At 41.9% G+C, this 15,163-nt stretch overlaps 1 protein-coding gene across 1 annotated transcript in view; it reads left to right on the forward strand.

Annotated features, from left to right (window-relative positions):
• GAS2 (growth arrest specific 2) overlaps positions 1 to 15,163 on the forward strand; it is a 160,550-nt gene that overhangs the window by 11,985 nt on the left and 133,402 nt on the right. The gene's annotated exons all lie outside the window — the stretch shown is intronic.

The raw sequence follows: 15,163 nt of genomic DNA on the forward strand, positions 1-15,163 counted from the left end.
TAGAAAATTACTGTAACTGTTGAGATTAAATGAATGCATGATTCTCATTCTGATTGTTGCCTTAGTGGTCCAGTGGGAACATTAATAAAGGGTACCATCTTGAGAGTCTGTCCATTTCTTGCTCCCTGCCCCTCAGGGACTGGGACAACAGAACATAACATCAGGGACCTGGATGGCCCAGGCTAGCCTGATCTCGTCAGATCTCAGAAGCTAAGCAGGGTCACCCCTGGTTAGTATTTGGATGGGAGACCACCAAGGAATACCAGGGTTGCTGTGCGGAGGAAGGCAATGGCAAACCACCTCTGCTAGTCTCTTGCCATGAACCCCCCGCACTTTACACACACACACAAACTCTCATCAGGTAAACATTACCCATCTAGGCTAAAACTCTCTGTTCTGACAGGCAGGGCCTCAGGTAGTAGTCTTTATTATTTAAAATAGTTTCACCCCAACTTTGTTTTTAATTTCTGCCTGTTTTGTCCTCTAGCATGCCATCTTCCCTATCTGCCCTGCAGCCTTTCCGCATCCCTGCTCCCTTTCACTGAATTTCTAAGGTTAGGCTGACTGATCTGCAATTGACTCAGCTATGAGCTCTGTGAATAGGCCCCAGCATTCTACCCGAAGGACAGGAAAATTCCAGACTTAATAGATTTATTTTTGGCCACACCTTCAGGTTCCACCAGCTGGAGCTAGATACAAACAGGTATTCCTTGAGGGTACAATCAGTTCCAGAATGGCTTCCCGTAGAATATGTTACAATTACCACATAAACCTTACATGGGGGGAATCCACTTGTGCCAGTTCATATCCGAGTTAGTACCCATCAGGGATTCCAGTGTCAAATCCTAAAAGTGCTACACAAGACATGGCGACAGCCAATTTATCCTGTCTACGGTTGAGGAGCAGTGAGGCTGGTTGACCATCTTATTTGTACTTCTTAAACAACAGCGACTGATGCCAGTATTTTTATTTCTGAGAGGAGTGGCTACAGTGATACCAAGTAGACCTGTTGCTATGGCAATAGGTGTCAGTTATCACAGGGATGTCAGTTTTCTGGATATCAGCTGTGGGGCAAAGACCAGTCTCACCCTGTTAACCTTGGGAGCATATGACAATGAGGACTTCCTGTAGCTTCCAAGGCAGGAAGTGTAGGAGATGTTACAGTCACAAATGTGCACCCACTCTTAATGGAGATATGAATGTCCAGCTATATCACCATTTTTCGCATGGCAGTAGTAGGGTTGCCAACCTCCAAGTGGGAGGTTGGATCTTTCCTGGAATTAACACTACAGACTACAGACTACAGAGACCATGAATGGACTCTATGGCAGGACATACTGAGCTCCTTCCCCAAACCCCACTCTCTCCAGGCTCTACACCAAAATGTTCAGGAATTTCCCAGTCTGGAGTTGTCAACCCTAAGTAGTGGCTACATGCAGAGCCCTTTCTCAGAAGGGAATCTTGGACTGAGTCCAGGATTTATACATAGTTTAGAAGCAAAGTGCTTGTAAAAGTGAACTTCTAAAAAAAAAAAAAAAATTAGGAGCAGTTGGCAGTGTTAACCTGCACACATAAACCTCCACTTGGGTGTAGATCCACATCTGCTTACAATAATTACATTAGCTCAACTGTATATTTTGTGGGCACACTGTAAATCCTAATTTCTGAATATTTAAGCCCCCAAGTTTCTGTGATTTCCAGCAACCTACTTGGCAAGTTTTGGCATTCCTACTTAAAAATAAATCAGTGTTCTGAACAAAACCATGGGGGATGGAGAGAGAATGAGAGAAGAAGGAGAAGAGCCAGAGAAGTTCTGTTATTTTAAATGGCTTTTTATCCTAATGTGGAACAATGGGGATATCAGAAACTTATGTTAGCCTTTGTTAAATGCAACTTCAGCTTCTGATCCTTTACTAGTAATTTATTTCCCAAATGACTGATGTTCCTGTATCATTGTCTTGTCGCCGTGAAAACAGATGATTATCTGCAGCTGATGTCCTCTCTGCTTGCTTAGCTGTGTTGCTGCTTTTCTGCACTTTTTAGTCACACCATAAAAGCAATGTTCACTTGTTTCTAATCTGTCCCCCCAGTAGTATAATAAGGGCAGTAGATATGGGCATACAATATGATTAGGGTTGCCAACCTCCAGGTGGTTGGAGCAACCCAAAACAGCACTATAACACTATAAAGCAAATAAGTGAATTTTATAAAGTGCAAAGTGAATAAATATATACAGCATATACAAAGGGAGTACAAACAGATACAAAATTTACAATAACAATCCAATAAACATGACTTATCAAGAGGATGCCAAAGATCCTGATTCAACAGGTAAGTTCAAGTAATCAACCAATTAAGGTATCATTTGATATTAATTTTTTTTGAATCTTTCAAATTCTCTTTAGGTTGCAGTTATTGGAACAAAGCCACAGGAAAAAAGATGTCAGACGTGTTGTCTAGATCGGGACCACGTTTCGCATATGGCTTCTTCGGTGACCTGTATCAATAATAAATAATATATAAGTGCCTTAGTAGGTGTTGTCTCATAGGGACCGCAAAGATTTGTATCCAGGTCTCCAAAAGGACAGAATAGTCAAGGAAAGATAAGGATGGTATTTAAAAGTAAAAGGATTTGGCTCTTAAATGATCGCAGCTGTAGCAGACAGGCTCAGAAAAAACTCAGAAAAAAAGTTTAGTCTTCTAGAATTCGCTCCAGAAACCTTGAAGCCCCGCTCACGGCCCATTCCCTGGAAAAAGGACATGGAGATAGGGATAAAGGAGAAATCCCTATCTCCATGTCCTTTTTCCAGGGAATGGGCCGTGAGCGGGGCTTCAAGGTTTCTGGAGCGAATTCTTGAGCTTCTCTATCTAAGCAAATGATTCATAGATGGAGAAAGTTTGACAGATGCAACACTACTATACTGTGATGTGTGTTAAGTGCTGTCAAGTTGCCGATAGACACAAGCAGTTATGATTCATAGAAGGAGAAATTTTGACAGATCCAACACTACTACAGGGTGTGCCTTGTGTACCCTGATTGGGTGGGAAAGTAGCATTAAATGTTTTAGATACATAAAAAAATAGATACTATAATGGGTGTGGCAGGCTTACCAGCTACAAACTGCCTGGCAGGGCAGGACAAGCCTCTGGGCCCTTGGGCCCAGCATAGGGTTTGCCAGGTCCCTCTTTGCCACCAGTGGAAGGTTTGGGGGCGGAGCCTGAGGATGGTGGGGTTTGGGGAGGGACTTCAATGCCATAGAGTCCAATTGCCAAAGCAGCCATTTTCTCCAGGTGAACTGATCTTTATCGGCTGGAGATCAGTTGTAATAGCAAGAAACTCCATGCTCAGAGTTAGTATTAGCCATTGTGGCTAATAGCCCTTGATGGATTTCTCTACCAGGAATTTGTCAACTCCCCTATCAAAGCTTTCATCCATCCTTACATCTTGATCCATTCAGATATGCTTTCATAGCTTGTACATTCTGGATGGCCCAGGCTAGCCTGATCTTGTCAGCTCTCAGAAGCTAAGCAGGGCCGGTCCTGACTAGTACTTGTATGGGAGACCACCAAGGAATACCAGGGTTGCTATGCAGAGGAAGGCAGTGGCAAACCACCCCTGTTAGTCTCTTGCCTTGAAAACCCTACCAGGGGTTGCCATAAGTTGGCTGTGACTTAACAGCACTTTATGCACACACATTCTGAATAGTTTTGCAAACTTGGCCTGCCTTTGGTAGCACAAAAAAAGTTTGAGCAAGAGGTATTTACATAGCATTTGGGGGTGATTAAAACACCAAACCTCAGTCATTGCATACCTCACACTCAATTCTAAAAGCAGTTTGGAAAGTATTACTTGCTTTTACTTGGGGCAAATGAATCCCTTCCAACCATATGTGGCTTTAATCCACAGTTGATATTGTTTTTATTAATTAGTGCCAACCCAAAAAAAATCACAGATGAATGATAGAAAATGGTCATCTGACCTTCTTTGCTTACCCCTGGTGATCACTGACAAACATCAGCAGACAGTTTGAATTACTGGACTGGCAAACTACTGGGCGAAGCTACAATACACAGAAAACTAAATGCACTACTGTCTAGTAGCATAAAAACCTCACTGTTTGGTGGGAGTGAATGGGAAGGAATGTAACCTTCCAACTTGTTGAAAGTGTTACATGCCATTAGGTGTACTGTAAACTATCCTGCAATGGATTCTTTATGTAGACAATAAGGCTAAGAATCAGAGATGCCTCATTACTATCCTAGAGATGGGCGGGGGGAAGAGGCTGTGCTGCATAAATAAGAGGTGCAGTTTAACAGAGTGTAAACAAATTCCTGCCCCTAGTAAAGGTCCTTGGGAGGAACTGGTGGAGACAGTCTGTGGCTGAAGTGTAAGACATAGCGGTAAGTGCTCGAAGCATTTATAGCCATTTGCCAGACTCAGGGTTCATAGCACATGTAATTTATCTTGAAACTGATCCGTTTTAACTCAATATCTACCTGTGTATTTAAGCGTATGACAATGGTATTCATGATAAAATCCAAATGCAGAATCAAACGAAGGTACGGTGAAGTTTGATTTTGAAATTCTTCAGGTGAGAATTGAGTTCACAGGGAGTCCCGTCAGATGAAATACAAAAAGACTGAGCTTTGATAGTTAAAAATGAAGTGTTAGTAGATTTGGAGAGAGGCAGTGGATAGCGTGTGGGAGAGGAACTGGGAAGGGTAGAGTTCGAATCCCTAGTTATTGTGAATCTGATGACCTCTGGCTATTTGTCAGTCTTTTCAACTTCTTGGGAATATTGTGAGGGCAAATGTGGGGAAAGCCACTTGGACATGCCTTGAACTCTGTACATGATAGTAACATACACATATATAATAGTAAATTATAGAAATGATAGTAACTTACACATGTATGTACTTCAGTAAAATTAAACAGAATTCAATTTTGGAATTAGTCAAAAGGATGTAAGCCGAGCACAGCTGAGTGAGAGTCCTGTCAATTCAAGTATTGCCATGCTCAACTTTGGGTTATCGAGATGGTTGCTAGGACTGGGAATGGTTGATAATCTTTAATTTTTTAAAACTATCTATAAAGATTATCAACCATTCCCAGTCCTAGCAACAATCTCGTTCTGTCCAGTTCTGTCCAGTAAAAGTAGAACATTTGTTATTAAATCAGTTTGTCAATATTGTCCAAGTTGGTCCTGCTTCTCTTACTTCCATCTCATGTTGTTGGTTCTTTTTTTAATGTATCAGGGTGGGGGATAGTGTTTTTGGCGTTAAAGATAAAACTTTCCAAAGAAAGAAAAAGAATAAAGGGAACTTGCTTGGTATAAATAAAAGAATAGCAATTCTGTAACAGTATTCTGCAACATGATATGTCTTGGCGGATAACAAGGGGCTTTATTAACCATTCAGCATTAGTAATCACTTTTCCAACTCTGTATTGAATGATTAAAGCAGTGTGAGTGAACATCTGTGGTTATATGGCCTTATAATGTCCTGCTTTAGATCCACAGCTATTGTAAATGGTTGAAAATCTTATAATTTGCCAGGTGAAAAGGAAATGCTTAATGCTCCGTATTTTCAAAATGATGTGTGCACTGAGTATTTCTGCTGATGAGTGTCTGATGTATAGAAAATATTCCTCAGACAAAACAGTTACAGAAACTCAGCTTTGTACTAGTTCCCCCCAGAGAAGCGGGCTTACATCAACATTGTCGGGAGATCCATAGTTCTGGGAGGGCCAATAATAAAGTGCAATCCTAAGTAGAGTTATATCTGTCTAAGCACACTGATTTAGAATGGTGTAACTCAGTTTAGCATTGCACTGTAGCAGTGCAGTGTTACATGGAGTTACTCTAAGTTACTCTAAATCAATGGGTTTAGACTGGAGTAACTTAGCATAGGATTGCATGGTGCATATCCTAATTGTGCCGCTAGGTACTTAGTACTGTTAAAGTGATCCACTGGATTAATCTTAAAGAGCAAATGAAACATGGTAGGGGGAAAGCTGATTTTTCAGATATTGCTTGGCTAAAGTAGCATCACACTTTTTAGACAAAAATCAGTATGCTGTTGTCAGTGGGGTACAACAGCCCAGTGAAGGTTTAGTAACATTCATTATAAATAATTGTCAGTCAAATATGTGAAAATTTGTAGGTTTACATTTTTTGTCATTTTACAGCATGCAGCCCTATTTATGCTCTTCCTCTTTGCAAATTCAGCAACACCTCATTCACATAGGACTTTTTTTTTTTACTCGGGTCTACTATGATTATTCTGCTATTGAACTACTACTATTCTCTGCCTCTTTCCTCTACTGCTGCAGTTTCTGGATGCTCCTGTATTGTGGATGAAGTACAGTAAAAAAATTCTGATTCACTAATGTAACAGACATCATTCTAAGCAAGGAGTGCATAGACTGTGAATTAAATCTGGCCCCCTCCCAAAAACAACCATTCCCCTTGAATGACTGGTGTGAGAGAGAACTCAGACAACAACATAGACTTGAAGAGGGAACGGAGAGATCTTTGTAGGGTAAGCTATGACTTCAAGGCCTTCTGCTGCCCGGTCCTGCTATAAGCAGTTTTAAGAGTTGGTGTGAGTCATAATTATGTGTGTCATAATTATGTGCATTATTCAGTAGATTCAGGTTTGCAGATATGTCATTTTTAAAAAAGTTGTACCTTCTCTGTTCTTTCCAAGCATCACACTAGCACAGAAATAAAAAAGATGTTCTATATTTTACATGTTCTTGGACCGTAGAGGATGCTTCTTTCATGCTCTTCAATGTGCTCTGTTTTGAGACATTCGATCAAGCAACTGTATTTCTTTAAATAGGCTGCAATTAGCCTTACCAAGGATAAACACCATCTCAAGGATTGTAATCTTATACTGACCTTTGGGGGAGGGCATGCCAGGATTCAGTGGGGCTTTCTTATGAGTAAAATAGCTAGGATGTGGCTACACATATCACTGTAGTGGTTTCCTAGTGAGTATGGCAAGCAGCTTGCATTCAGATTGCTGGTGGAACAGAATGAATGGTTCAGCACAGAGCTATCTTTAAAAAAATTGATTTTTAAAACTTTGCTTTAAAATCTATAATTAAATCTTAAATCCTCCAAAACAGGTGCAGAACATTAGCATCCGTTTCTTTGCTGCGCTGAAACCACTCTGCTGTTCACATTTGCATTATCTACCAGGTTGGTGGGGGGAGGGAGCTTCAACTGAGTGGTGCTCTTGGCTCCCTGTTATCATTTGGCAGGCACACAGGCCATGCTGTTGCCTACAAAGAAGCCTGGAGAAATAGGCAGCTCCACCTCTTACTGGTCCTTTGAGAAAGGCTGTCAGCTGCCTGTGTAATGCCACTTGCTCCGAGTCATGTAACATGCTAGATTATCAGAATCTGATCATGATTCAAGCCGACAGATCATGGACCCTGCACACCAATTGGGAGAACATCCATGTCCTGGCTTGACCAATACTTTTGAATCCATCTCAACATTCTCATTTAATTCCATTCTCACCAGCCGGTGTGGTGTGGTGGTTAAGAGCAGTGGACTGGAGTGGTGATCTGGAGAACCGGGTTTGATTCCCCACTCCTCCACAGGAGCGGCGGGCACTAATCTGGTGAACTCGATTTGTTTTCCCACTTCTACACATAAAGCCAGCTGGATGATAGGTTTACTAGGTCCCTTCTCTCCTCCAGCGGGAGGTTTTTGGGGTGGACGGGAGGTGCGATCACGGCACTTCCGGTTTATACCCAGAAGTGCTGCATCGCAACAGAGCCTTTACCACTCAAACTGGGAATTTGAGTGGTAAAAGGCCCATTGCGATGCGTCACTTCCGGGTGTAAAACGCATCGCAAGGGGCTGTCTACTACTCAAACTCCCGGTTTGAGTGGTAAAAGGCCCCTTGCAATGCATTTACACCTGGAAGTGTCGCATCTCAATGGTTTTTTTACCACTCATACTGGGAGTTTGAGTGATAAACAGCCCCTTGTGATGCGGCGCTTCCAGTGTAAACCGGAAGTGACGTGGCACCTCGGGCAGGCGCGCATGCATGCGTTGCCCGCCGACCCTCAGCTTTATTTGTAGGTTGCGGTTGCCAATAATTGGTATGCCATTGTAGGCTAGTGGCAATCTCCAGCTCTGACTCTGGTTTCAGAGTTATGAGATTATAGGTGAGTTAAGCAGTGTAAGCACATTCTAGCCATATGCAGGTATACTTCACAAAGCAGGGCACTCACCGAGCCGGGAGAGGGGACATGAGCTCACTGGCTCTGCCCCCTGTCTCCATGCAGTTGCTGAGTGGTCTGCATGGGACAGACACGCAGAAGATGTACCTGCACAAACACCCTTTCCCCATGATCAGCAGTGTTCCAAAGCCAGCGTTGCTGATTGTGGGGACAGGAGACTTCCTATGCATCAGATTTTTGGAAACCCCAATCAGACAGAGAGTCTGCCCACATGGAAAGGCAAAGACAGAAACGCTTACCCATTTTTAAAATTCAGTTGTGATTTATATTCTTCTATGAGATCTTTGATTAATCCATTGATTTCACACTTTCCTGTATGTTCTCATCACTACCACTTAATCTATCTGCTATCTGGTAATGATAAGGCTGTTCCTCTATCAGTACTTTACTACTTAACAGCCGCTTTGAAGATATGCAGAAAGTTATAAGCAAGTTATGCCTAAATGCTCATTTGCATACAGGTGCTCTTTTTGCTCTGGAATTTCCTCTGCATGTTTGCCTTATGCAGACTCCTTGCGATTGCGTGGAGGCAGGGGGTAGGGCCATCACCTTCTTATCTGCTCTCCTGCTCCACACAGTGAGTGCCCACATGGTCAGGATGTCTGCAATGGGCTTATTTCTCCATAGGGAGGGAAAGCAGTAGACGGTGGCTTTCCAAAAGGGCTGTGATGTCAGACAACAGGTTGCCAGTGCAGCTTCAGGGGCTACCCAAAGAGCTGCTTGCCTCAATTTGACAAGGGCCAAGGAGGAAAAAGGCATACTGTGTGTCTACCACAGCCCAAGTTCTAGCAATGCTACTTGGACTCATCTTCTCCCAGTCAGTGCTCATGTGTGGGTAGAGTTGCCAGGTCCCACTTCACCACCGGTGAGAGATTTTGGGGCAGAGCCTGTGGAGGAAGGGGTTTGGGGAGGGAGGGACTTCAATGCCATAAAGTCCAATTGCCAAAGCAGCCATTTTCTTCAGGTAAACTGATCTCTATTGGCTGGAGATCAGTTGTAATAGCAGGAGATCTCTAGCTAGTACCTGGAGGTTAAGACAAAGATAATTAACAGCATGTAGGCTCCATGGAATCAGGGATGGAAAGGGCTAGAATAGCAGTCAGCTGGTAACTATTGGTGCAGTAAAATAATCAGTAAATGAAAAATCAAGGGTCAAGAAAGCCACCCTGCGTGCTATTAAGCACACCAAAGAATCAAATTAAATGGTATATTAGTTTTCATATACAATATTCCAAACAGTATAAAGATTGCCACACTGGACACAATAGACACAGAAACTGTTAATATGTATTTTAATAATCATATACAAAAAATCATGTACAAAGTAGATGTTCAAATGATATACAATATGCAAAAAAGGCACAAGCGAGGAAAAAACTGTTAGATTCACAGTTTAGCTTAATAATAAATGAGAACTGTTAGCTTCACAAACCAGTGATAAACAAGCTTACAACAAAATGTATAATTTTTCAAGATTTAACTACCAAAATGTTTTCAAATAATTTTTCAAGATTTAACCACCAAAAAGTTTTCAAAAATAAGTGATTGCCAAAAGGTTTTCAAGTTAGGGCATTGATATGAGTCTTAACTTCATAACACCGTCCAAGTGAAAAACCACGAGGACTGCGCAGTGTGGAGCGACCACTGAAGACCTGAAGAATAAGGAGGTTCTTGCGGAGGCCACAGAGCCGTCTCTACAGAATCGGATCAGTGGATCGGGGGTAGGAGAACATGGACCGGTCTGGACATGTTTCGATAACTTCGTCAGCTCCTAGAGTTAAGTCAACGGGGTGCCGGCTGATATGGTTTTATTTGCTTTTGCCAGCTATGGTTTCTAAAATAAAATTTAAAAAATATTTTTTGTAAGTCTATGTGTCATTATTGTTGGCCATGATGGTGCTCATGTTAAAATTATAATCAAGTATAAGGTGTGAAGCATCACTTACCCAGTCCGGGAATCGTGACTGGTCAATTTTGGCGAATTGCCTAACGACTGTGGGGCAGGCTGCCTCTCCGCAACAGTGAAGTCATGTTGCGGCTACAGTAACTTAAACCTAAGGGGATGTAGAGATTACGAACACCTGGCTGAGTTACAGCCAAGGAGAAACATGGAATTAAAGGGTTTGGTTCTTGGACATATACATGTACAGATCCTCCAATAATACTCTGGCCGTACGCCCCTATAAGAAACCCACAGACCGAGGAGGTGGGCTACATTTTAATTCCTTTCATCCCCTCCACCTCAAGAGAAATTTGCCCTACAGCCAGTTTCTACGGCTGAAACGAAATGCCACTACGCACTCAGACTTTCTCACAGCAGCTGACCAGCTTTCTCATTCTTTTCTCAACAGAGGTTATCCCACAGAAACTATCACACAAGCCTACATCAAAACACAGGAACGGGACCAGGGATCCCTCATCACAGGTTGATCTCATCCCCCCCACTCCACCTCACCACAGACACTAGTCAGTTCATTGCAACATTCACACCTTTCATTTGACATTAAAAGAATTCTTAGACGCCACTGGCATCTAGTCAAACACATCCCAGGCTGTCAGGACTATCCACTCCTGGGTCTTAGAAACCCAAAGACGCTTAGAAATTACCTGATCAAAACTGACCTTTGCACAACAAAAACACACACTAGCATCTCCGGCCATCATAAATGTGGCACATGTTCAATGTGCCCCTACAGTTTGCCCATTAAAAAGGTCAGTTCCACTTCCACAAAATTTACATACACCCTACAACAATTCATAAACTGTGCATCGGAAATGGTTATCTACTCTGTAATTTGCCCATGCAAATTAATGTACATTGGTTGTACATCAAAAGCATTGCGCCTCCGCACAGTCGAGCATCGCGCGCGCATACGCGCAAAAATAATAGACACGCCGCTAGTCTAACATTTCCACACACTTGGCCATTCTGACACTGATCTCCTCTTCTTCGCTTTATGGAAATACAAAGCCCACCCTTTCCAGATTCAAAATGCAAAGAAAACCATGCTACAACAGGAGGCACGCTTAATCTTCGCCTTCCAGACTTTGATGCCACACGGCTTGAATAATGAAATAGATCTCTCCTGTTTCTTGTAAGTTTCATACTTGTATAATTTCTACAATCGGAACCATACCCCTTTAATTCCATGTTTCTCCTTGGCTGTAACTCAGCCAGGTGTTTGTAAATCTCTACATCCCCTTAGGTTTAAGTTACTGTAGCCGCAACACGACTTCACTGTTGCGGAGAGGCAGCCTGCCCCACAGTCGTTAGGCAATTCGCCAAAATTGACCAGTCACGATTCCCGGACTGAGTAAGTGATGCTTCGCACCTTATACTTGATTATCATTTTAACATGAGCGCCATCATGGCCAACAATAATGACACATAGACTTACAAAAAATATTTTTTTATATTTTATTTTAGAAACCATAGCTGGCAAAAGCAAATAAAACCATATCAGCCGGCACCCCGTTGAATTAACTCTAGGAGCTGACGAAGTTATCGAAATGTGTCCAGACCGGCACCATGTTCTCCTACCCCCGATCCACTGATCCGATACTGTAGAGACGGCTCTGTGGCCTCCGCAAGAACCTCCTTATTCTTCAGGTCTTCAGTGGTCGCTCCACGCCGCACAGTCCTCGTGGTTTTTCACTTGGACGGTGTTATGAAGTTAAGACTCATATCAATGCCCTAACTTGAAAACTTTTTGGCAATCACTTATTTTTGAAAACTTTTTGGTGGTTAAATCTTGAAAAATTATTTGAAAACATTTTGGTAGTTAAATCTTGAAAAATTATACATTTTGTTGTAAGCTTGTTTATCACTGGTTTGTGAAGCTAACAGTTCTCGTTTATTATTAAGCTATACTGTAAATCTAACAATATAGTATCCTCGGTTGTGCCTTTTTTGCATATTGTATATCATTTGAACATCTACTTTGTACATGATTTTTTGTATATGATTATTAATATACATATTAACAGTTTCTGTGTCTAGTGTGTCCAGTGTGGCAATCTATACTGTTTGGAATATTGTATATGAAAACTAATATACCATTTAATTTGATTCTTTGGTGTGCTTAATAGCACGCAGGGTGGCTTCCTTGACCCTTGATTTTTCATTTACTGATTCTTTTACTGCACCAATAGTTACCAGCTGATTGCTATTCTAGCCCTTTCCATCCGTGATTCCATGAAGCCTACGTGCTGTTAATTATCTTAGTCTTCTACTTGATTCAGTACCTGGAGGATGGCAACCCTACGTGTGGGGGAAGTGATGCTCCTTGCCTTGCAGAGCTAACCTATTACGGTCCTCCCAAGGCCAACTTGAAGAACACTGGTAGCACCACTGGGGCGCATCTCCCAGCTGCTGGTGGAACAGGAGGAGGTGGGGAGTTTCCCAGTATTGTCCCACCACCAGTACATTGCAGGTTCTAGAGTTGCAGGCAGCACTGAAGAGGCTTACCCCAACCACCAGTGGCATGAAAGGAGTCTGTGGCAATGGCTAGCATCTTTCATTGCCTCCTTGACCTGCACCATAGTCACCCTGCTTGAGGCAGTGAAACTAGGGTTGCCAGCTCTGGAGACTTTTGGGGCGGAGCCTGAGGAGGGCGAGGTTTGGGGAGGGGAGGGACTTCAATGCCATAGAGTCCAATTGCCAAAGCGGCCATTTTCTCCAGGTGAACTGATCTCTATCAACTGGAGATTATTTGTAATAGCGGGAGATCTCCAGCAACTACCTGGAGGTTGGCAACCCTAAGTGAAATACCTTGAGCTGGTCCTATAGGTGGCTTTCTGATCAATGTATTTGTGCTGCCCTTGGGCTATGTTGGTTTTCTGTTTTCCTACAGAGAACCTTAACACAGCCATTCGGTCCTTCCTCTTAACCTCTTCAAAAGAAAGGTAATTAATACCTTTGTGGTGATTGGTAACCATTAGCATCTGTGCTATTAGAAGAATATTGGTAGTCTTGTCATTGTACTGTACCTGGAAGAAGAGGGGCTTCTTGTGCCTGAAGGGTACTAAGAAAATGACATGCTGGGTTTAGCAGAAGGAAAAAAAATGAGAAGGCATCAGCTTGGTTATTTTTTTTTCTTTTACAAAGGGTGATCGACAGAGCTCTCTACCCTTTCCCAGCTGCTGCCCCTTCCTATTGTTAGCCAGTGGATGCATCAGGCTCTCTGGAGGAGTGCTTCTGTCTGCTTCTTCCTTTCATTTCCTACCTGCAGGTCTTTGTTCCCTTACAAGTGATTATGGCCCTTGAGTTCAAGCACTTTTGAGGTCAATTTGGGTAAAGTTATTGAATGTGAAAAGAAACCCCATTTATAACCCAGTTGCTGAAGTTTTGGCAAATATCTGTGTGTATATGTACACACATACACACACATATAAATACATACATGCATACAACTGGTGGTTGCTTTCAGCGTGGCCCCAATGAGTCCTGTGTCAAAGGCCAAAACAGCCCTGGAAAAGCCCCCGCCCCTTCCCCCTGCCATTTACTAACAGAAACCAAGACTTGAAGGCTGTGTGGTTGTCTAGCAACAGCGGGCATATGTTTCTTAAATTTACAGGTGCTGCTTCTATTATTTTGGGGAGTTCTAACCATCTAATGTTTTTTTTTTTTCCTTTTTAAGATTTCAGTGTTTTCTGCAAACCTGGGACATTTTTTATGTTTGTAGAAAGATCTGTCTTGTCTATTCATGGCTTCAGTCTCTGAATTTAAGTATCCCAGATTTGGCCACATCGAGAATTAGATACATTGTAACCATCAGAACTCCAGCAGCAACTCAAGGAGTTATTTAAATATGCTACAACTGCTGCGAGGTTGGTCTTAACAAGGAAATGGAAGCAATCGCTCCTCCCAGATATAGAAGAATGGAAAGACAAACTAATAGAATATGCTATCTTGGCAAGAGTGACCAATATGATAAACGCAATCATGATATGATCTATGAGCAACATCATGAGAAATGGGAATTATTCTATAACAATGTTGAGGCTCATGATTAATAAACTCTAACTGAGAAATTAGACAGTACTTAGTGGTATAACATTGCAGTTTCAACTTTACATTTAGATTATGTGGTGGGAGGAGATACTAAATAGCTATCGATGATGATTACTTACTGATTATGTTAATCATATATCTTGGCCAACAATATAAATGCAAAGTAATGTTGATTGCTTGGTCTGCATTGTAACTGCTACTTTTTAGTTTGTTAATGGTATGACAGATATTTTCATTTTTCCCTTTCCCGTTTTCCTTCTGTACCCTTTTATTAAAATAAAATTAAAAAAAAAAGAAAAAGAAAATTGGAAACATTGTAGATACCTTGAGGTATAGGTATACACATCCGTCTGTCTGTGTATCCGTACATCTTTGTATGTATTATGTATGCATATATAGATACCTAGAAGACAAATCTTGAACTGACCATGCAGTGGGATGGCAAGTGGGTGGAAAGTGGTTTACCACTGTTTTATAAAGACTGTTGAAGAAGCAAGTGCCAACTTAATGGAGGGAAGGTATAGAGTTAACGCTCTAATGAACCAGGAAGATCTACTCTGCTCAATTCGATAATACTGAATTGTTTCAATAGTGGCCTGGGGTCATTTTTAAATATGACAATATCATGTCTCAAGATGTCAGTGAGCAACTATGTTAAGAGGACATCTGTCCCAGGTATCTCAATTTCAGTTCAATAACCCCTTAACCTAATCACTTTTTTTTGTATTTGTATTTTTAACCCCTGCTTGCAAAGATATTTGACAACATGTCCATCAGGGTGAGTACAAATACATTCACCAATTCCAGATCACCACTATCCAAATGCTCTATTGGAGAAATAAACTTGTGGAAACCATCATGAATGTTATTTTCATGAAACAGACATCTGT

Source organism: Euleptes europaea, chromosome 6, assembly GCF_029931775.1.
Source record: "Euleptes europaea isolate rEulEur1 chromosome 6, rEulEur1.hap1, whole genome shotgun sequence".
Taxonomy (NCBI): Eukaryota; Metazoa; Chordata; class Lepidosauria; order Squamata; family Sphaerodactylidae; genus Euleptes; species Euleptes europaea.